Here is a 22962-nt window from a genome sequence, read left to right as displayed (position 1 = left end):
AAGGAGATGCATGCTGAGACAGCGCATACACAGAAATACCGGCACACAAACACAAACAACTGGCCTTAAGCTGTAGACAATTTTGGAGTGAAATTTTGTTGCTATTTTGCATATTTACCTTTGGGAAAGATACTAATCTGGACTCTTAAATGTTAAAAGCGCTGTGGAGAAAAAAGTGGGGAATCTGAACGCCCTGAGGGAGCCGACCAAACAAATACTGTCAGTCAACACACTTAAACCCACTGCATTTCAATTTGACCCATCTATTCTCTGTGGTATAATCACAGGGGACTACAAGGAAATGTTTCTGTCTTCTGGGAATTAAAAAAAAACCCTCCGATGCTCAATGGATTACAAGACCATGAGCTTTAAAATTGCTCTAATATCCAAGATCCACTTAAAGCTAATGCTAGCAGGTTAATACACTACAATATTAAACATAACAATGGGTACAAGGCTCACTCTAACATTTTCAAGAATACCAAAAGACTGTAAGTGTGTAAGTTCACCTATAGGAAGAACATTTTACTGTGCATCTTGAGACACTTGTCAGTTGTTTATGTTTTGCTTTTAAAGAGCCAGACTTTCTTGCAATTTTTTAAGGTGGTCTTGAGCAACAGTTCTCCAGGCTTTTTGAAGTTTTACCAAAGATTTACTTTGAAATTTGGCTGTTTTTTCACTCATTTTCAGTCTGGTCTTTGTACCTGACCATTTTCTCAGGACTTATTGTTTGTTAATCCACTCAACACTGACTTATGAATCACCTGGGCATAAAAAAGCACCAAATCAAATGGACAAATAAGTGTTGCGTCTACACATTTGACACATCTTTAGTCGAATCTACATAAACTCAGTAACAGTCTGACATCTACAGCAGATAAACAGTATCTGAAAGTCATGTTATTATTAAATAGGGAATAAAATGCACACAGAAACCTAAGACATCTGGCCCTTCAGTTGAGCAATCTACTATTAGTCAAAGCCTCATCAGAAATAGTAAAGATGGCTGTTAAGAAGACATTCTTAAGGACAGGATAGAGGGAGAAAAGGCTCACATATTCCAAACAAAAACTCCTCTGAAACTCAGGTCTTATGAAGTGATGAATCCAAATCATATTTTTGGTTTGAATCAGCAATCCACCCTGCAATACAATCTGGAGTGTCTGATTGGCAGCGGCTTCATTTTTCAGCATTACAGTGGTTTCAGACACACTCCTAATGCAACACAAACACCATCAGTCATGGATTAGCCTCCCCAGAGCCCGGACCTCCACATTATTGAAGCAGTGTGAGATCATCTTCACACAGAACAGAACAAAAGGCAGAAACATCCAAAGAAGAGCCTTCAAGAAGCCTGGAGAACTATTCCTGAAGACTACTTAAAGACATTAAAAGAAAGCTAGGAGCTTTCAGAGGCTGTGCCGAAAAATAATGGTCATTTTACATTTTATCTGAACTGTCTTAAATGCAAACAACACAAACAATCAGTTTGCTTTTTGAAGCTCAAAAAGATGCAAACGTTTGAAAAAAGCATCCCCTTCCTTTTAATCTCAACCTGAACATCACAGAAGTGTTTTTCTCTTTCTTTTTTGGAGTGTGTGTGTGTGTGTGTGTGTGTGTGTGTGTGTGTGTGTGTGTGTGTGTGTGTGTGTGTGTGTGTGTGTGTGTGTGAGTGTGTGAGTGAGTGTGTGAGTGTGTGCTTTCATGTAAGCAGTGTGAGCTGACATTTTGACCAGCCAGTGACTTTTCTACTCTGGCGCTCAGAGTGTGTGGATATGAGTGTGTGTGCTTTTATGTGCTCACTGCTATGACATTTTGACCAGCCTCTCTGTGCATACATGTTTGCATACAAGTTTCATCCTGATGGAGGGGACAGGATACACCACACAGAGTGATTAACCTTTCACCTGCCAGCTCGCCCACAGTGCCTTCAGGTAGTACCACTCTCCCAAGAGGGATGAGGGCAGGTGGGTGTGCATCATTTGAAAGACAGCTCTGCAGGGGGTGAAGGAGGGCTATTTTAGAACCTTAGAACATTAATGACTTGCAGCTAAATTGTCTGCACACGAATATCACTACAGCATTACACAATATTAGTATTTTACACTCATATTCCTATTTTTAACATTAGATTGCCTCTTTTAAATCTTCAAATCAATTTTCAAGCACACCGAAAGTAAGAGAAGAAGGATCATCCCTCGTATTTGAGCCATTACAGCATCTGTCCCTATTACACTTTTATTGTTTTATCTTGGCTGCTCATTAGTTTTACTTTCAGTACCTGAAATCTAGCATAAGAAAAAAAACCGAACAAATAAAATCAGTCAAACAATCAGTCGCTCAGTCTGCACCTGCTCACCTCTTTCTCCCTGTAGCCACAGAAAGCATCACCAGCAGTCAGCTGAGGTAAAATACAGGATGAGTTATAATCACCACTCCTTTACCAAACCTTCAGCCTACATCAACATGAGCAGCGTGCATCGCACCTGACAACTGCTGACTATTTCTGGAATGTATGGAAAAAATTCATCTGGCTTTTCCTGTCAGCTGTGCATAAAGGTGCTGTAATTACTGATATGAAAGAGACCACACGGAGCGGTCAGGAGTCTGATAGCAATAAATACAAAACAAGCAACCAGTTAAAAAAAAAATCAATATCTCAGCAGCGTGTTTGAATAGGAAGGTGTGTGAGCACATACCTTTACAGTACCCAGCACCCCCTGGTTTCTGCTGGTAAATCACATTCACACCATATTCTAAATGTTTTAAAAGCACAGACATGTTTATCTCTAAATATTTCCTCATTAGCAAAACAAAAAAAAGAGTGAAACATGAACTACACATAAAGTAAAAATGCACAGGCAGCTGGCAAACTATATTTGCAAAATCTGTATGCACTATTTGCAAACACACACAGAGACACTGACATACCTGCTGAGTCCAACCCAGTAAACCCAGTCGGAGAACGCTATTCCCACTCTCTCCCTGTGTTGCTTCTCACTTCTTCTACAAAACCCGAGGTTCTCACTGCGCCGACTCCGATTGCTGTTCACCTGTTCAACTTCAACTCTTTAGCTCTGTTTCTCCCCCTCGGTGTTCAACTCTCTCTGTTTTCCTGTCTTGCTGTCTGAAGCTTTTGGTCACACGTAAGGTTTGCGAAGCTTGCTCCAGTGGTGGCTGCTACCACCACTGACTTGTTGTACTTTAATTGTAGTTGCTAGGCGATAAGCTTCTCCAATTCGGCACACAGTGTGAAGGGGAGGACAGAAGGGAGGGGGGGGGGGAGTGAGAGAATAGGTGGTGGTGGTTGGGGGGGTAAATGCTCATGACACAGCATAGCCTAAAGAGAAGGATGGACGATTTGCAGGACGGGAGGTAGTTGAGAGATATGCACAAGGAGAGGAGATCTCACATAGCAGGTGCACTTCCTTGTTTTCTTTTAGCGGCCACTGAGTGCAACCTGGAGCAGCAGCGCACTCAGAGGATTTGCTGTAAATACTCTACATGGACAACGGATTTTAGAGAATTCCTGTGTGCACATTTCCTCACCCTTTTTTTCTGTTTTATTAAGACATTGTTCTTTTCATATAGCACTGCATTATGTTTGAAAGGACAACTGAGAGCTCAGGTCAACAGCAATTAGTTTGTTATCTGTCTGAGTACTTTACCCCAACCCAACCTAAATCTTGCTTTTGAAGTACACAGGTTTCTAAAGCTGATAAACTATTTAAATCAATTGTTTTTCTGTTTGCAATATGTTATCTAGCCTATCTCTATCACAGCGTGGTGCTACTGTTCTGCCTTGTTAACAAAAATCAGGACCTGTCTTTTAATCTATCTATCTATCTATCTATCTATCTATCTATCTATCTATCTATCGTAGTTTGTCACCACTACACATGATTAAAAATATATTTAATCATGTTTCTGACAAATAATGTTTCTGAGTCAGGGTTGAGAATCATAGCTTCCTTTATTGCTTAAACTAAGAACTGGTGTTTCCCACATGCCACTGACTCACACTGAACTTACTGGCTTGTAATACTCTCAAGGCATTCCCTGCAGGGATGATACTCTAGTAACTCACCGAACCCCACTAACTGGAAAGCCTCATTTACTGTGTGTCATCACTGTTACATTATCATTATTGATTTAAAATGAGTCCTTTGGCTTTTATTCTAAAGAATCAATTGTAAGTCACTCACCGTAACCAGCAGGACTACAGAAAAGCACGTATAACTTAAATATTAAGTTATTTGTTTGGTCTCTATTACAGATGTAGGTTATTCTCTAAAAGAACATATATAGTATTCCTTAAATAATGATGACGTTCTTCTGTTGTTAGATTGGATTTTTGTTTTTTTCTTCAGATTTTGGGGGGAAATGTGTCTGGCAATGCATCATGTATGACGTCTGCAGGACACACAGTGGTGACTTCTTGACCCAGAGTTCAAAGGAATTGTTCAAGACTATTTAGCCATCTTTAAACATGCATTACAGGCCTGAACTTTCAGAAATTACCCACCGGATGTGGGTGAATGTGAGAACAGACGTCTGATGGAATCTTTACCAGCTCTCTGGTACAAAATACAAAGTGATTGCCCATGGCACTAATTTGCACTGATGCGAGAATGGCGAAGATAATAACCCAATGGAGTCACAGTGAGCAAGCGGGCATCATGTGTTCTGTGCTCCTCCGGGCAGGTCCCTTGGACCAATCACATGGAAGTAAACCATTTCCTGCTATGTCTTAAACTCGACATTGTCCAAAGATCTTGCATGGAAATGGCTTTAGAGACATGGAAACCTGCATGTCTAAACAAAATACTATAGCAAACGCCCCCACCATGCTTAAGACTTATCTCTGGTTGATGTTAATATAAGTCAGTACAGTAATAAAATCTACCTTGTCCTTAGCTGTTTTGGTTAAGTTTTTGTGTGTACGTAAAGGTGCATGCAAGTGTTATTCGCCACTATTTGCAAAATAGGCTGGATGAATCTGTAAAGCACCAACCAGACTCACAAGATTTTTTGCTTGGTGAGTGTTGGATGGGATAAACCTCTGCCTCCACATCAGTCTGACTTTAGACAGTTATTAGACTGAAAACAATGAATGGTTGCTTTCAATGCCAGAATGGTCATACAGCATTGATTTATAACTTTAGCTACAAAAATTTAAAATAATTTTGGAAGATGGGGACTTGAGGACAAGATGGTTCAGTGGCTCAGTACTGTTTCCTCATAGCAACAAAGCCCTGGGTTTAAACCTGGTGGCTTGTTGTCGACCGTGTACAGTCCAATGACATCCATGCTAAGTTAATTTGTGATTCAGAATTGGCTGTACCCAGCCTGCACCCCATCTGGGGCAAATTCCAGGCCCCATGCAACCCTGAATGGATGAGTGATAGAAAAATTGATGGATATATCCCAAATTATCCATTCAGAGTATCAGTTTGTCCATATTATCAGACAATTTTTATCCATTTGCTGAGCTATCTATTTTTACAAAAATTCAAAGAGTAATAAAAGGACAGGAGAAACACCCTTCAACTATGTTATGAATGTTGATAATGTATAGTTTGACCACTAGAGGGCACTCTACAAATTAACCTGTTGGAACGCCACAAGCGTGCATTCTTAAATCATCAAATATCCATTTCGGTCTTAAAGATTAGATATCAGTTGGGACTTTTTCTTTTGTTGTTTCTTGTGAAGCATTAAGCGGCAGCTACCTGTGGATTACTGATCATGAATAATTGTCAAAAGCTGGAGGATTCTCTGGGAAATTCTAAGACATTTCTGCTTAAGCAGCTTGTTTACCCACATTTACACTTCTAATTCCAGATGCACACTCTCATTAATAATTCTAGCTTTAAGATAAATTTATCATAACAAATATGAGATCATGTATGACAGGACAACACAAAGGGGGTGAGTTTTCTCACCCCCAATTTGTGCAAGCACAGTATACCTTCAAAAAGAGTGGACTTGGTTACAGACCCTGCATGGCTTTTTGCATTCACCCAGCAGAAAACTTGTGAGCTTGGCTGCTAATCTCTACATGTGTGCGAGGGTTGTGCAAGTGGCAGTAAATCCTTGCTCGTGTGTTCGTGATATTTGCTCATGAAAATTTTTTATTGTTTGCCTCGCTCATGAGAGAAATTAAACGCCATATAAATGTAAATGTAGGAGACAGAGCATATATGTGCGTGTGTGCATGGTGTACTCTGACTCACTGTGTGTTTTCAGTGCCTGTGGCTGTGGGCACACACAAATCTCTGCCACCTCATTGTCTAGGTGAGCAATGTAAGCATCCTGCCACCCGAGCTGAATAGTGGACATTACTCATAGCTGTTGGAAAAGTCAACCATATTGCCAATGTTCTGAAAGGCCACGCAGGAAATACTGTCACACTTTCTTTTTTTATCCTTCCATTTCCCATTGTGTCCCTCCACCCCCTCCACCCCATCTTGTTTTACTCCAAAAAATAAAATCCACCTGCCAATTTCAGCCTCTGAGACTAGAGGAGAGGCAAGCAACCCGCTCGCAAAACTGAGGGGGCCGTAGCAGGTTGTCCAAACACCTGCCAGTCAAGTGAGGCTTTTCTAACAATAGCTCACACACACAATACACGCAAATGCAAATGCGCACACCTCTCGCTGTCATACTTCTACGCCTCCAAACTCACATTTAGCAACATCCTTTAAGGGCTCTCAGTGGGTTCCTGGTAGCCCTTTAGTAAATCACTCCTGTGCAACCTTGTGGGAGAAAGTGTGACAGCTGACTTGGCGACACACTACATGCCCCCGCAAGCCTCCCAGTGACAGTTTGAAGAAAATACGTCAAATAGTAATTAGTCAGACCTAAATTTGGAGTATTTCTGCTGGATTTGTTGAAATGTGTGTTTAAAAGTTGATTCGATTTGCTGTACGATATATTTTGCTGCTGATGGAGTGATAAAAGCACTCTAATCTGTATAGAGAAAGTAGAAAGACATTCATTACTGCAGCTTTATCACTTGGAACATTTCACAGTGCCAAATGAATAAAAAAAATGCACAAACAGTTTCACTTCCAACGCTGTGTCCAACAACCAATAATTGGCCTTCAAATTAGCCAAGCTGTGACTTTTAGGACATGTAGAGCTGTAACTGCTGTGCTTTTTGTGCGTGATCAGTTGGCAGATTCGGAGGATAAAAATTCTGCATGCTATGGCAACAAGGCGCAACCCAATTAGAGGCTCCCAGTCCATTAGCAGCCGGGAGCCTCCTACACATTGTGTTTGGCTAGGGGGGGAAAAAAGGTCAAGAAGGTGAAAAAGAGGTTGAGTTTAAAACGAAAGGAAACAGCTTAGATAGAAATTGTCAGGTAGGAAAAAGAAGCAATGTGCGGTAAAACTGAGAAAAAAAGGTCAAAATCTTTGGTCTCATTATAACCAGACAAGGGTACAAAAATACACTTTCTGTTCTGCAACACTCGACAGGTGTTTTGAGGTTTAAATAAGCGTCTCATAAACCAAAACAGTTCAAATAATTTACAGGTCTGTTAACAAAATACAAAGAAAAATATACTCAGTCGAATGCAAGGGTGAGGATGCAGAGAGTGCGTTCCTTCTTGTGCTAATCATTTTCCACTGTGCTGTTAGACAGAATTATTAGGGCTCTTAAAAAACTCAGACACTTCTATGACAGAAATAAAAAGGGAAGGGAAACAGATGTCACCGGACAGGCAGATGTATTAACAGCAGAACAAATGGACAGAACTGACATGAAAAGCTAGTTGGAAAGGTACGCATGTGCAGATGGGGAAACATGGTGCAAAATCACTGCTGTTGTTGCACATGGGTGTTGTGATTTCTGATTTCCCTGACCAATCAGAGCACGTCAGCCATACCGGGTGATGAGCGAGTGACAGGCTGGGTCTTCTCCCCCTTTTACCTCACTGTCTCCAGTTTTATAATGTCATTATTTGTATAGGATTCCCCCTCCCAGATCTTGTGGTCGGGGGACCAAAGGGACCAAAACATGGCTCATAAATCAACACAGCAGAGACTATGGATATTTACCCATAAATCATTGCGGCGGAGCCACCTACAATCAGACTAATAGGGCTGGAAGACGTGCTGTCATCCAGGCCATGATGTCATCAAGCCCGAGCCTTATGGTGTTGATGTTGGTAGTGGGTCGTTGGTACTGTGTGTGTGTGTATGGGGGGGAGATGCTGAGGGTGGGGGATGGGGGGGGGGGTGTCTGAGTATGTGGTGGTAGGTCTACAGTTCTGCTTATGTAAGTGTCTGTGGTGAGTGTGTGTGTGGTGTATGTGGGAGGCAGGATGTCTGTTTATATGGGTTTGTGTGTACTGGGGTGGCCAATGTGTGTGTGTGTGAGCACGTGTATGAAGATTTGTCTGTCAGTACACACTTTCATCATGTGCATGCATTTGTGTTACACCGATCTTTACACTGTCATATGCACACGCTCAACTCGCACATTGAAAAGCACTCAAACACTGACATGCAGACACACGCACACACACACATTAGTCTTGTGGTTATTGCTGGCTTACAATGGGTGTGGGATTCCATAGAGAAAATCTAAACAAGTCGAGCGGTTAGCACGGGTCTGCCACGTTTCCACACAATGGTGCTCATTGACATAAATAACTGAGGACTTTGTGAAATGAGACACCCATTAACTTCTCCTCCATAGATAATTGTCCATTAGATGTTGGAAGAGCATTGCATTGAGAAATAACTCAACTCTGACGCTAAATGCAACTTGTAATAATAAAAAAAAAAAAGAAGTCACATTGTGAAAGCGGCCTGGAATCCGTTAAGATGGGTTGGCTTTTTTTGTACTATCACCCAGCCAAGCACTTGGATTATCAACAAAGAAAATTATGGCTTGTTTTAGGAGCCTGTGCCTATGCCTTTGAACATGGAAAAGATGACAACAAGGGGAAAAAAAAGGAGACAAAGATGAAGAGGACTGCAAATTAGAAAATGAGAAGAAAGGCAAATATAAATTATTGTAGAAGAAAGCGAAAAATGCAGTCAAAGAAACACAAGCAGCAGAGAAAAATGAAGTATTTTCAAATCAAAGAAAAATATGAACAAAGCGCAGGAGTTCCTAGTTATTTCTTTGCTTCTTGAAAGTAAATACAACCAATTATGATGACTAATAAATGTCCGCAACACGTTGAGCACTGACGTCACCCCTGACGTAGACACTGGTAACAATAGCCTTCACCTTTGATGAACCAGCTTTGTTGTCGGACCCACGTATTCTCCCTACCCTGATGTGCCCATATCAGTGCTTCACTTCCACTTACTGTCATACGCCTCACTCTGTGCGCGTGCTCTGGTTGGATGCATCACAGGAACATGAAGATAGGACAAATGATCCAAAGTACAATGACTCATTCACAAAAACGAAATGCCTCCTGCCTACGTCGCTCCGAGCGTACCACACACAGTAGCAAAGCAGGCGCAGCAATAAGGGGTGAGTCAATTCTGATTAAACTATTGTGACGATAACAATCTGCACGGATCATCTCTGAGGTGAAAAACAGATCTTACAGGCAATGACACGCATCAGTCGGGCCGACATTAGTTGTCAGCATTTCGTCTCAGATTCTAGGCGATTCCTTTGAAGTTGTTGGGAAGCCGTGCCACAGAAACTTTAGCCCAAAGTGAAGCGCTTGGTCACATCTGTGATTTAACATCCACAAACTTGTCCTTCAAACCTTGGTGCTCACACAAATGGGTGACAAATGAAAAGAAGAAACAACAGTCGGTGTCTTAGCGAAGCCACCGGAACAGAAAAATACTCTTACGTGGTCCTCAATGATAGAGATGGAGAGTGCGCTCTAACACTGGTCACGATTTTTCCTATCTGTGTTCATTTCTGGCTAAGATATGATAGATGTGACTCCAAAGGCCCGAACAAATGATTCACATCATTTCCATACTTATCAAACCATTCAGGGACCCTCCTGTGTGCCCACTGGACTGTGATAAGGCCATCCCAAACAAGTCCACTTCCTTTATGACGGAAAAACTTCATCAAAGGATAAAAGTAATCACTCCAAACAAATTTGACCCTTTGTTGTAAGGGGACAGCAGGACCCAACTCGCTCAAGCACAACACTGTGGAGTCAGTTTTTCTTTGTCATCCATCCGTATGTATATACAGAAAACACACTGCATGGTCACACACATGCACTTCGCACATTCCACTTACTCATGCCAATGGCAATGGCTCTATTTATTTTCCCTCATTAGTTTTAAATGGCCCATCCAGACATTACTGTGGCCCCTGCTTTTAATCATGAATGCTGGCGTCGTCCTCTTTGATGTCCTTATTCAGTCTGCTGGCCAACCAGCAAGCCAACGTATCTACTGCCTTCCTTTTCTGCTACCGCAAACTGCAAATTCTGCTGAACTCTTCTTAGTTCTTTCTTAGACTGAATCACACATCAATCAAAAATAATCTAAAGCATTGATGCACTGATGAAAATTACAGGACAGTTTAAGTACAGCTTTACTGGTCAATGTAATATAAACACTCACTGCTTAGCAGAAGGCTAACCTCTACTGTAATTTTACGGCAATCGTGGACGATTTGACTGATCAAATGTTTTTAACTAAACTTTCTCTTGACAATTTGTAGTTATCAGAGATCCATGACAGTTGATGATTCAGGCATACAGGGACTATACTTATTCCAGTAAGTTCATCGACATTTCCAGCCTTTTTCCACATTCCTTTCAGAAATTCAAAGGATAAGGCATCACGAGGGTACAGTGTCCTGAAGTCACCACCTCACAGCAACAAGTCTCATAGAAATTTGGACAACTTGCAACTCTGCCTGACAAGTTTGATTTTAGTTTGTTACATCTGATATGACATTTGAGCGTTGTCAAAGCATGCATGCTAACATAGAGTAAATGGATGAAAGCTGTATGGGATAAGTTGTGGGTAAGATTACACTGCGTACAAATGAATGCGGTTTAGGTTGCTGGCAGTTTCTATAATGAGCACAAGACTTCATATCATCAATGCAAAGATCAGGAGAAAGCATTTTCTTAACTATCCAGTTTATGGTTATGGGGGAGGGCTATCACTATGAATCACTGCATGAGAGGTGGGGTACACCCTGATCAGAATGGTCAACCATTGCAGGGCTAACACATAGAGACAGACAGCCACGCTTACTCACGTTTAAACATACAGCCAATCTGAGACTATCAGTTAATCTAACAAGCATGTCTTTGGACTGGGGGAGGAAGCTGGAGAATCCAGGGACTATGCAGAGGATGCAAACTCCACACAGAAGAACTCCAGCTGGCCAGCAGGTGACAATGTGGAACCTTTTTGCCGTGAGACAAAAGTCCAAACCACTGTGCCACCTGCATTAAACATGACATATGAAAACATGCTGATACTCTTGAATATGTGTGTTCCAACTTGAAGGCTCACTGCGAATACAAAGGAGGCATATTCTTTAGTGGTCTTTGCTTAAGTGGACAAAAAGACTTCTTAGATTTTGATAGAAGGAAAAGAAACTCACTGCTTTCACCAACAAGGGGAGAAATAATTATTGGACCCCTTGCTGAATCTGTGAATTTGCTCTCAAAGAAATTAACGGTTGCTTATTTTTATGGTAGTTTCATGTTAATGCAGAGAGACAGAAAAAGCACATTAGATAAACATAATAAGCTGATTTTCATGTCATTGAGTGAAATGAACATTTAATCCTCTGCAACCCAGCCAGAATTATGCCTCCCGCAGATTGGCTGATTGCAATCAATCAATAATTACAGATACTCCTGATCACAACAATGTGTACAAAGTACACCTGTCCACAGAACCAGTTTCTTCCATTCCAACCTCCACCACCTGCACAAGGCTGGAATGAGCTACAACACCATCAGGAAGAAGCTTAGTGAGAAAGTGACAACTGTTGGTGTGATTATTCAGAGAGGGAAGAAATATCAAATGCCCATCAGCGGCCCTCCAAGATCTTTCCTTATGGGATGATGATGACTATGAGAAAGTTGGTGGGCCAGCCCAAAACTACACGGGATGACCACAGTCCCAGCTGCCTTCAGACACCCACTACACTGTAATGGATTGAAATCTCAAGAAGGCAGCCTGTATTAAGTTTACCATTGAACCAAAGTGGTCTCGGCAGAAAGTGCTCATTAAAATGAAACTACTGAAAAAAAATTATAGAAGTCTAAGTTTGCAAACTTAGAAATTCACAGGCAGGGTTTTAAATAATAATTTCTCCCACTGTACATTTAATTAAATGTACTTTATCCATGTTGATGCATTGTAAAATGAATTTACACCCCCCCTTGTGACATCACCAGTCTATGTAGTGTTTGTATTCAGCATAGCAGGGGGTTGGCCCACAGACACCAGGTCCAACAGCTACTAATTAGCTGTTAAGAAGGATAAAAAAGGCTTTGATATGAATGACAACATCACAGCAGGACCCGATTTTGACTGGAGGCCTAAACACACACTGTGAGCAAAAAGGGCACTTCATTGTGGTGCGTACTTGGACTCATGCCTCCATCTCTGATATGCAAAAAAAAAGAAAAAAAAAAAGAGAGAGAAAGGGCAGGTGACTAATGGGAAATTTTGGTCAAAATGGTCTGAAAATAACTAACAATTAGTTTTCATTTAGCATTCATGTCATCGTTGTATTTATGTAATCATTCAAATTCACAGATGGAAAGAACCTGGCTTTCTTCTTTATAATCACCGATTCAGAAATGTGCTGTCCAGCATTACACTATAAACTGCAGGCACAGCCTAACGGGCAGCATCTGCTGCGATGCTGCTAGGTGGCACAGTGCTAACAGCAGTAAGTTTGTGTTCCCTCCTGACCCCAGAGTGATTTATTCAATTTTAATACAGCATGTTTGCTTTGGAGCGCGATATGTATTTGGTCATGAGACCATTAATAGACTAGAAAACACGTTGAAAAATGAGCTCGCTGACGTGTGTGTTTGAGCACTGTATGTGCCGGAGTGTGTGCGCCTTTGTGAGTGTGTGTGTGTGTTGCAAGAGTCTTGAGGCCCATGCTGTCACTCAGCCCAGCTCTCAGGGTGGTCTAAACACTGAGCCTTTTTGACTGAGTCACACACGCACGCACACGCACACGCACAGACGTGCATGCACAAACATACGCAGACAAACAAACAAACACTCACTGGTGTACATGTAATAACATACATAACAAAGTATACATAAATATATGGCCATATATATGACCATAATGAAGCAATCAAATAACCTCAGCGCTTCCCCCTCTTCCTGTCCCAAACCGTACGCCTAAATATACCGCGGCGGACTCCATCGCGTAGAGGCAGAAACGGCGAGTCCAGAGGAAAGGACCAGCGCTCTGCACAGTGACCCTTTCATGCTTCACATTTCTTGTGGCGAATGGTTTCACAGGAAGGATGCTAAGTTTGACAGCATGGTGTATTAGCCAGTAAGTGGCTGTCATTTGGCACCTTTTTTTCTGGCAAGTCAGCGAGGCGACCATTAACAACCATTCTCTTACCAGAAGAAGACAGTTGAGGCGAAACCTCTCGATACCCAGTTTTTTCCAAAAGCCACCCAAGCTTAGGCTGTTTTGGCTCTTCAGTCAATTGCATTACAGTGGCATTGATTAGAATCTGTTTCTCCTTAGCCCAGCGAGTAATAAAGCTCATCCCCAAAAGCACGACAATTTCACATTTGCTCGTTCAGCAGTTTTGACGATTTCACAAGTCGGAGTATCTGAGATGACAGCATTTCTTGTAAACAGCACTCAGCCGTGACAGCTTCGAATCTAAATATTTGCCTCCTTTAGCTCCACCAGTTGCCACTTCAGAGACAAACTGCATTATGATTGCTTGCAGGATCGTGGTGTTAAACAAAAAAAAAGAAAAAATGATCAAATGGGAGAGCGCGAAAGAAAAGGGGGTCTCTTTGAGCCTGTGTGTATAATTGGAGCGGGGAAACATGGAATGCAAGCCGTGCAACATGAAAGTGGTGCAAAAGGTCCCGGTGTTGTGTTTGGTGACGAGAAGTGAATACTCCTGTCATTACCAACCAGAACAAAAATGTAGATGTGTAACCAGAGTGTCAACAGACTAGCAACAAAGAGATAGGATCGAAAATAGGTTCAAACGTGAGAAAATGTCTGAGCACGGCACCATGGATTGATTTTTCCATATCCTCCAAAAAGACAACAAGCCACAAAGTGAATGCAAAAGTGATTTAGTGGGGCTATTAGCACTGAAGTATCTGGATTAGCTCTACTTTCGTCTTCCAGGTGAGGGGGAAATGAGTCATTAATATCTGAGCCATGCTACATGCTTCTCTTGCAGCATCACAGCTTGCACGGAGGGGAAATGCCCGGCTCCCCTCCCTTTCCCGGTATTAGACAACCACCGAACAAATACTGCAAATGAGCCCCGCTTCCCCCACAAAATGGTAATAAGCCATAATTGCCTGTAATCTGAATACATTAGTTCTAAGAGGGTCCTGTTGCTTTTGTGTGCAATCATGGTAGAGCTTGAGCACTAAAATACGATGATAAGAAACATGTATCTTTGTCTGCAGGCAAGAAGGGGTCTGATTTTGGTCTGCCTCATCAATTATATGTTGCATGTTTCATTAACCAACGAGATTAGCTTGCACATAGAACCTTTCCAGAGAAAAAACCCACAAAGATTTTACACTTTCTGTAAGTTAAAGATTTACCAATCAAAGAAAAAACTAAAAAAACACATCATTGTCAGCCTCTTCGGACCTGAGCTCACTTATACTGAACTTAATGTTTTACTTTATTGCCTCCATGGTGAATCCAGAATGGGAGGCAAAGCCTTCAGCTTTCTGTGGAACCCGCACCCAGCTTGGATTCAGGAAACAGACACCCCCCTCTGCTTTGGATTTGGCTTGAAGTGTTCCATTTTGAGAAAGCACATAGTTAGGATGGATCAGGTGACCCTGAAGTCCTCCATTAATTATGCTGCAAAAAGCCTAGGCCGCTGCAAGTTTCCCAGAGTGTTTCTTCTCCACTCACCTCTTTTCACTAACACGGTTTATACACCTCTCTGCATTTAATAATTAGTTATTATTAATCTCTGGCTCTCTTCCACAGCATGTCTTTTATCCTGTCTTCCTTCTCTCACCCCAAGCGGTCACAGCAGATAACCACCCCTCCCTGAGCCTGGTTCAGCCTGATGTTTCGTCCTGTTAAAAGGATGTTTTGTTGCCAAATGCAACGACAGCTCATAGGGGTTAATTTGATTGTTGGAGGTTTTCTCTGTATTACCTTACAATATCAATATTAATAATCCATAATGTCTGAAGAAAAAATAAAGTCAAACATCAAAAGTCAACATCTGTGATAATATGTGTAAAGACCTCACTGATTATGTACCATATATACAGAGTGTGGAGATCATATACTGCCATCCACATGAAACTTGGATGGGAGTACAGAAAGCCCCCATGGAAAAGCCTTGCTTCTACTAGCAATGGCACATTGTGATCAATAAATATTACAACAGCATGGCTATAGAGCAGAACAGGTGCTAAACTGCTCTTCCTTATCTCCGAAGCAGCTAAAATTATTTCAAAACTGCAGCAATTAGTCAGTTCCCTAATGCTTAGAGTGCTGATAAAGGAAGGGATAATGCAGCACAGCGGCAAACCCGCTCTTGTCCAAATGAGCCTTTGCAAGGTGTTGCATTACATTTCTAATAGCATTTTACAAAGCCTTCCAATCGTTTTGGAAATGTTGCTGCAGATTAACCAGGCTGCAAATTAAAAAAAGAAGAAGAAGAAGAACTGGGGTTTTGCCGAGACACGAGAGACAATGTGAAATTGAAGCTGACTGCCACGGACAAAAGACAGATCGCATTTGACATGATATGCATTCAAGCCTTGACTTTATTATCCCACATGACTTCTTTACTTAGTTGGTGTTTTCCAATGATGGATGGTTGCACTGCTGTTTTTCTGTTGGTACGCAGTTATGCAAAAAAATAAAAACAAAAACACAAAAACAACCTGCCAGCATTTCTTAAAACTCGGAGGGTAAGTACAGGACAGTCAGAGGAAGAACCCATTTAAATTGTAGTCTGCATCCACTTTAGTTATGTTTTTTTAACAAGGCAAGATAACGTCCTGGACTTGCATGCTCTGAGTTGCTGTTTGTTTGGAGTTGTATGTTCCCCTCCGTCTGGAGGTTGGCATGCCTTCTTTCTGTTTCTCCTTTCATTTTCTCATTGCGCTCCTTTCTTTCTCTCCGACTCTCTAGAGTGAGCGGCGCCATTGTGTGCTTGCGGCTTGTTTACGAGGAACACTGATTCACCCGTGAGGTTTGGCTTGCTCGTACCCGAAGTGTGAGGCGGGGAGGCGGGGGGGGGGGGATATGAATGAATTTACTCCAGTACTCTATTTCTACCCTTTTATTCCCAAATTCTCCCATCAGCGTTCTTCCTCTCTACATGCTGATATCTCAAGTCGCACTTTTCCACTGCGCGCGCGTCAGTGAGTGTGTGTTTGCGCAGAGCCAGACGGGCGGCCAACACTGGCCAGAGGCTCATTTTTGTGGCCGGGCAAGTGTGTATCCCGACGGCTTGCAGGCGTCTCGGGGGCCAGCTCCTCCTTCCAGCTCCATTCCCTCACCCCGGGGCCTCTCCAGAGAGCCTTTGCGACCCAGCCACTGCTTAGTCATTTCGAGATTCTCCAGCACACAATCAGCACTTGGTTTCCAGCATTTATTAAGAGTGACAGACTGCGATTGTGAGACCTGTTGAGAAGAAGAGGATGAGGAGGGGGAGAGGGAGGGCGGGGGGGGGGGGGGGGGGGGGGGGGAGTCAAGTATTCAAAAACTGGAAAGAACATTGAGAGCGGGTTTCACGGCTCAGCTGGCAATGGGAAGTCTTGGACTAAGATGTAATGATATCGCTCCAAAAATGTCAAGGTTAAAAATGTCTGCCTGTCTGCCTCCCTAGTTGCTGACGGCCATGTTCTCTATCTCTCATGTGCAATCCCGGTGGTTGCCATAGAGACCCGCAATATCGCCTATTCTGGGACACTAGCTGGATGTTAAGAGAGTAAACCAGCAGAAAGTCAAACACGCTAAACCAGGGCTGAAGTCTATATTTATCCCCACCAGGGAAGAAAACGTGCAAACACCCCCACCCCACCCCAAGAAATGTTGTAACTATAGAAACTTTGTTGGTTATTAATATCCACAACATGTATGACAACAACTGGCAGCCAGCGACTGGGCTCTTTTGTGTCCATAAGTGGGTCTGTGACCGTGTACACGTGGCAAACAAATAAAATGGCACACGGTTTTCAGGAAGTTCAGAGGCTCAGGACATCAACGAAGGAAGGGGGTGGTGTTTGATTTCTCGCTGACACAAGAGGAAAAGGTCGGGGGGTTGATGAGCGAGACCAAAAGGGGGAGCGAGAGGGAGAGACAGGGCATGGAGACAGCAGCATCCTCTGCTTCACACCTCATCTTTCCCACAGTATTTGGTTTGTTTACAAGCAGGAGTCAGTGACAGGTTCATTCCTTGTATCCCAGCCCGATGCCAGGCAGGAGGCAGTCAGCCTGGACTCTGAGGTCTTTCTGCCAATCAGTGGGCCACATGGGCCAGAATAACAACAAGCTGGGATTTCCATGTCGTCACAACCTCCCCCCTTTCCCACCAATGACTGACACTAATCTTTTCCATTTCCTCTTTGCTGTCTCATACTCCAGCTCCCCCCTTATCGCATCCATTTTGGGAAAGCCTTCATCACTCCGAGGGGCAACAGTAACCGTGCAAGATCAGGAACCTTACTGGAGATCTGTCCAACCCCACCCCCCTCCCATCTCTTACATCTAATCGTTTCTGCAGTTTGTGCTGGTTTGGCATTAGTGTCCGGATGCTGATACCTAAGACAGCAAACCCGACCCCTGCTGACTCCACACAGCCACATATCCCCAGAAACAACCCCCAGCTAACAGTTTAGCCTGAAATCGCAACAACCATCTCCCTCCTAAGTCTGATCTACTTATCCCCTTCCCTTCAGTTATTTGTTTTTCTTGCCATCTGATGGCCTCTACTATACAGTATCTGTGTGTACGGAGACATCCGTGAATGGCCAGCTATTCTGGGCATGTGGAACATGGCATGTGCCGGATCACATCCATGAGATCTCAACTACCATACCACGCTTACCATCCCCTGCTAAAGCATTTATACAGCCTGGCTCAGGTGTCTTGCCCAGTAGTCGCAGAGTCTGGAAAACATTTTGCTTTGTCACAAAAGGCCAGAAGCTTTTCTGGTGCACCACAAGGGTGGCCCAGGGTGGCCAGACAAGCCCTGGCAGTCTCATCAACCTATTCCAAGTAAACTTCCAAAAAGTGCAATCCTAATCCTCTTAGGTGTTTGAGTGTGGTTTAAAAGTATCTATGATTATGAGCACGAGAGTGATCCAGTGTGTCAGTGTTACGAGTCTTCCTGCTTTGCAAAAACAGATCAAGAGAGCAACAGAAAAACTGAAGAGAAGCACTTGGAGAGACAATTGGGCCTGAGATATTCTGTGTTCTCCATAACATGCCTTTGAATCGTTTGAAAGAAAAAACAAATTACCACAGTCTCTGCAGAGCTACAGCTCTTGTAAATAATCCGAGTCTGGGCGCCACCTCAGAATCCCAGCCTGGTCCCTGGCCTGATGGGTACCATGTCAGTTCAAGAGGAGGGAGTGGGGGTGGCTGTTGGAAGAGGAAAGACTGAGGCGAGGAAAGGAGGGTGAAAGAGGGGAGGAGGTAGAGGGGTATCCGGGCCTGCTCTTGCATCATCGTTTTAGCACTACTTATCAAATGCTGCCTGGGTAAGAGAGCAGGCTACATGCATATAAGTCAAGGAACTGAACAGGCACTAGTCCCTCTTTCACTCTTTTGTCACACGTTTTTAGAGTCAATCAACAACGTTTGCTTGATTACATCCCAAATTCTTGAGCACGCTTTGAGAAAAACATGGAAAAATTCTTCTCTGCATGCTTTCTAAACAGAAACTAATGTTTCAGTACAGACATCGTTAATCCTTACAGCAATTACAAGGACTTATTGTCACAGCTAACCCAGCAGCACAGTGTTTTCCCACCAAAATGAACCACTCAACACACACTTTTTCTCACACCATAACAAATCTTTGTAGGGTTTACCTGCGTCCAGTCTTCTTCTTTCCAACCTTTAATGGCATATTGCTACATATCTTGGCACATTACTGCCACCTGTAGATGACTTGAATTAAAAGTAAAGATGGAGAAGTGGCACCTCAGTGTTTTATGTGCCACATATTTGAAACAAGGCTTATGCAGCTTAATCAATGTAGAAGACCTCACTGTTTGCAATAAATTCCATTGTTTAGTTACTCCTTGCTCTGCATTGTACTATATTCCAAGTTTTACGTTGCTTTTAGATTTGACCTTGACATTCTTTATATAAAGCACATTTAATTGCTTTGTTAAAATGTACTATACAAATAAATTTGTCTTACTTGAATAATCTGGAGCCATTTGTAAGGCTGAGTATAGCATACATGTGCGTGCGTGCATTTTTGAAAATGAAAATATACCAAAAAGACTTAATACACTGGGTGGGAGATTTTCCCATTACAAGGGATGTCAGAGATTTCAGGTCTGGTCCATTACTTCCAAAACAAAGAATGTTTATAGGCTAGAGAAGGGTCTAGCTGAGTATGAATATGGAAAATTGTCCTGTTTTAAACATGCATGGCTTAATAGAAAGAAAGAAGGCATAGGGGAGACATGAGAGAGAATGTGTGAAAGATGAAAGCCAGTGAAAACCCTGAGGTCATATAAGAACATACTACTAGGTCAATGAGACAAACGGGAAAGAAGAAAAACAGATGCAAATCATACTGTATAGTACAAAAAAACACTGCTCCTGGACTCCAGCTTGCAAGCATGCAGAACACTTGTGCTTATTGTCAAGCGTGTCACAGTGGATGTGACACACAAACATGTGTGTCTCCATCGCACGCAACTTGTGAAATGAGGTTGCAATGACAAGTGTTATAAGTGCTCCACATTTTACAGTGCTCGCAGCAGCAGCAATCATGTCCAGACCAATATAACACAAATGTGGGAGAATGAACTCTAACACAGGGCTAAACTTGACCACACTATGTATACAACATTCAGGAATTCAGATTTTACAATCTCGCTTTCTTGGTTAAACACATCGCCCCAAAACTTTTGCAACTGCTAAACTTTGGAATGTCGTAATACTCGCAAGTTAAGCTCAGCTCATCTTATTATCTGATTCCCAAATGTGCAAATTGTAACCAGCAACAAAGAGAAAACATGTGATGAAACAGAATTTTGTCTCACAGATCAAATTTACACAAAGTAAAAGAAAAATGATGATTTGAACAGACATGAAAACGAGCTAACCTGACATGAATCACAGACCTTATTTGATGGAGCTATAATAAAAGAAAGACACTACACCTTCTTTTACAAATCAGGACCTAATAAAGACAAATGTACTTCTTATTAGGACTACACCAAAATACAGAAGCGGTGGATGAATGGTTAAGTACGCCCTATGATTCAATAGCTTGTAGAACCACCTTTAACAGTAATAGCTTGAAGTAATGCTTGACTTTATCCATCAGTCACATTGATCTCGTCTCTCCAAAGGACATTATTCCAGAACTCAAGTTGCTCAAATGCAACTTCGCAAACTTGAGGTGTGCTGCAATGTTATTTTTAGAGACAAGAGGCTTTCTCCTGGCAACCCTTCCAAACAAGCCATACTTGTTCAGTCTCATCATTTAACATGATGACTCAGGTCTGTAGAGTCTGAGATGCAGATCTTGGGCTTTTTGTGTTTTTTGCACTTTTTCTGAGCACTGCACAGTGAATGTGTTGGGACGTCGACTCCTGGGAAGATTGGCACAGAGCTCCATAATTTCTATTGCTGCAGAATGATGGACTTCAAATCTTTGGGAAATTAATTTAGAACTGTTTGCTGACGTCTTTCCCCCTTGGCATTGTGTTAACAAACACCTGAATGCTTCAGACCAGCAAACTGCCAAAATGTATGTGTAGTTTTATAGAGGTGCTCACACTTGATGATGATCAGTTTCACATCTTGCTGGCTTGACTACTTTAAGCTACAGAGAAAATGCAAAAGTTTCCTTAACCCAGGTAACTGGAAATGAGAGAGTGTCTTCCATGTAGCCGGCCCTATCCTTTCAGACTTCTCTCATCCAGGCCTCTTGCCTGGCTTCATTCAGAGTTTGGCAGCACAGACTTGAATAGAAGGAGAAAACTGAGTGAGTTCTATCTTCAGGTCGCTACCGAGGAAACGCTACATCATCACTATTGAGACATCCATGATATCAAGTCATTAACAGCATACCTTTAACATTATAAAGCTGCACATACTGTATGTAACATACACTTGTGCTGTATGTGTGAATGTATCTCAGCTCTTGACTTTTAGTAAATGTGGCAGGTGTAGAGGAGAGCAGCAAGCAGACAGACACAGTTCATTTAGAGTGGAGATAAAAGAAAGCACTCTGGCTTTCTTCGTTATATCCTGCTGGTGTGTGGTTTACAATACACTGCAGTTAATTGATACTGTGTGTATTAGTTTATTGTTTGCAGTTAATTTGTGTGGTACTGCAGCACAGCAGTTGCGGTAAAGCTGTGGCTGTTCACAGCAGTTTGTCAGCCTCTAGTGGTTACCTGTAGAACTTTCAGCTGACACTGTAGTAGCAGATTTCAGCTGCTGGAGCTCCTCTTTGGCTACTTACACTGTCTGCAATAAGACTGAACAACTGAGAAGGCAAAGCCCAACTAGTTAGTCCAGTGATTCCTTATCCTTTACTAAAACTGAGTCTTTATTAAAAAGTGTAACAACATTTTAAGTGTGCATTTTCATTAGATGACTATGGGGTCGTCAATAGCAACATGACTCCTATGTGTTTGATTATATTTTTCTTGTCAGCGTCTCCTAAAAGTGACGACGTGTTGCCGATTAACACAATGTTCACTTCCGTTTATGAAATCTGAGTCATACTTCCTGTGCGCTGAAAGGCTGAAACGGTGAGATTCTCTCGCCTTTTACATCATTTCATACACCAGCTTCCATTCATTAAGTCATTCATCTTTCACACTCATCTCTCCTTCTGTTTCATACTTCTGTGTCACTGTCCCCAGCGGGTTAGTGCCTCGAAGTTCCATCTGTCAGCACCATCCAGGAGGGGTGACAGAGCGGATGAGGCCCGGGGGAGACACATCAAACGTTGGATGCTGGCCTTGGTTTTCTCCCCCCGCCCTCCCTGTCTCCACCTCTATTTGAGTTTGCTGGCCCCTCCATCTGTCTGCGCATGATTTGGAGCTGGCTGTCGCAGGAAGGAAAGAAAGGACCTCCACCAATGACAAATGACAATCTCAGAATAAACACGCCGGAGAGGGAGGGGATGAGAAATAGAGCTGAATCACTCTTTCATCATCCATCAGTCTCTGTTGGTCTACTCATTAACCTCTGGTCTCTGCCCATGACTCTCTTCTGGTGCCTGTCACTCATTTTCTCTCATTCTCTCACTCTTGTAATCATATCGGGCAATTTGTCCTTTTGCAGCTAGACTGACAAGTTTGGCACATTTCATCTTGTACGGAGTTATACCTGAAAAGTCTCAGTTTGATTTTAATCACAAAACACTGAAAGTTATTCTACAGCAGTACAACTTATGAGTGCATACCAACAGTACACCAGCTCGCGCTCTACTCTAGCTCTCAGCACTAGCTAAAACCTGTAGCCAAGATGCCGAGCCCCCCTGATCCCAGTGCCGGCTCAACCAAGCACACACATGACAGATGCCTACTCTGCTGCAACGCAGGCATTCAGAGCAT

The 22962-nt window shown here is 42.5% G+C and overlaps 1 protein-coding gene across 2 annotated transcripts in view; it reads right to left on the bottom strand.

The window, feature by feature from the left end:
* ankfn1b (ankyrin repeat and fibronectin type III domain containing 1b) overlaps positions 1-22962 on the bottom strand; it is a 173129-nt gene that overhangs the window by 58459 nt on the left and 91708 nt on the right. The gene's annotated exons all lie outside the window — the stretch shown is intronic.

The sequence above is a fragment of the Aulonocara stuartgranti genome (genome assembly GCF_965226115.1).
Source record: "Aulonocara stuartgranti genome assembly, chromosome: 8".
NCBI classification, from domain to species: Eukaryota; Metazoa; Chordata; class Actinopteri; order Cichliformes; family Cichlidae; genus Aulonocara; species Aulonocara stuartgranti.
Note: the sequence above shows the minus strand (reverse complement) of the source record. Positions and strands in the feature narration are given on the sequence as shown.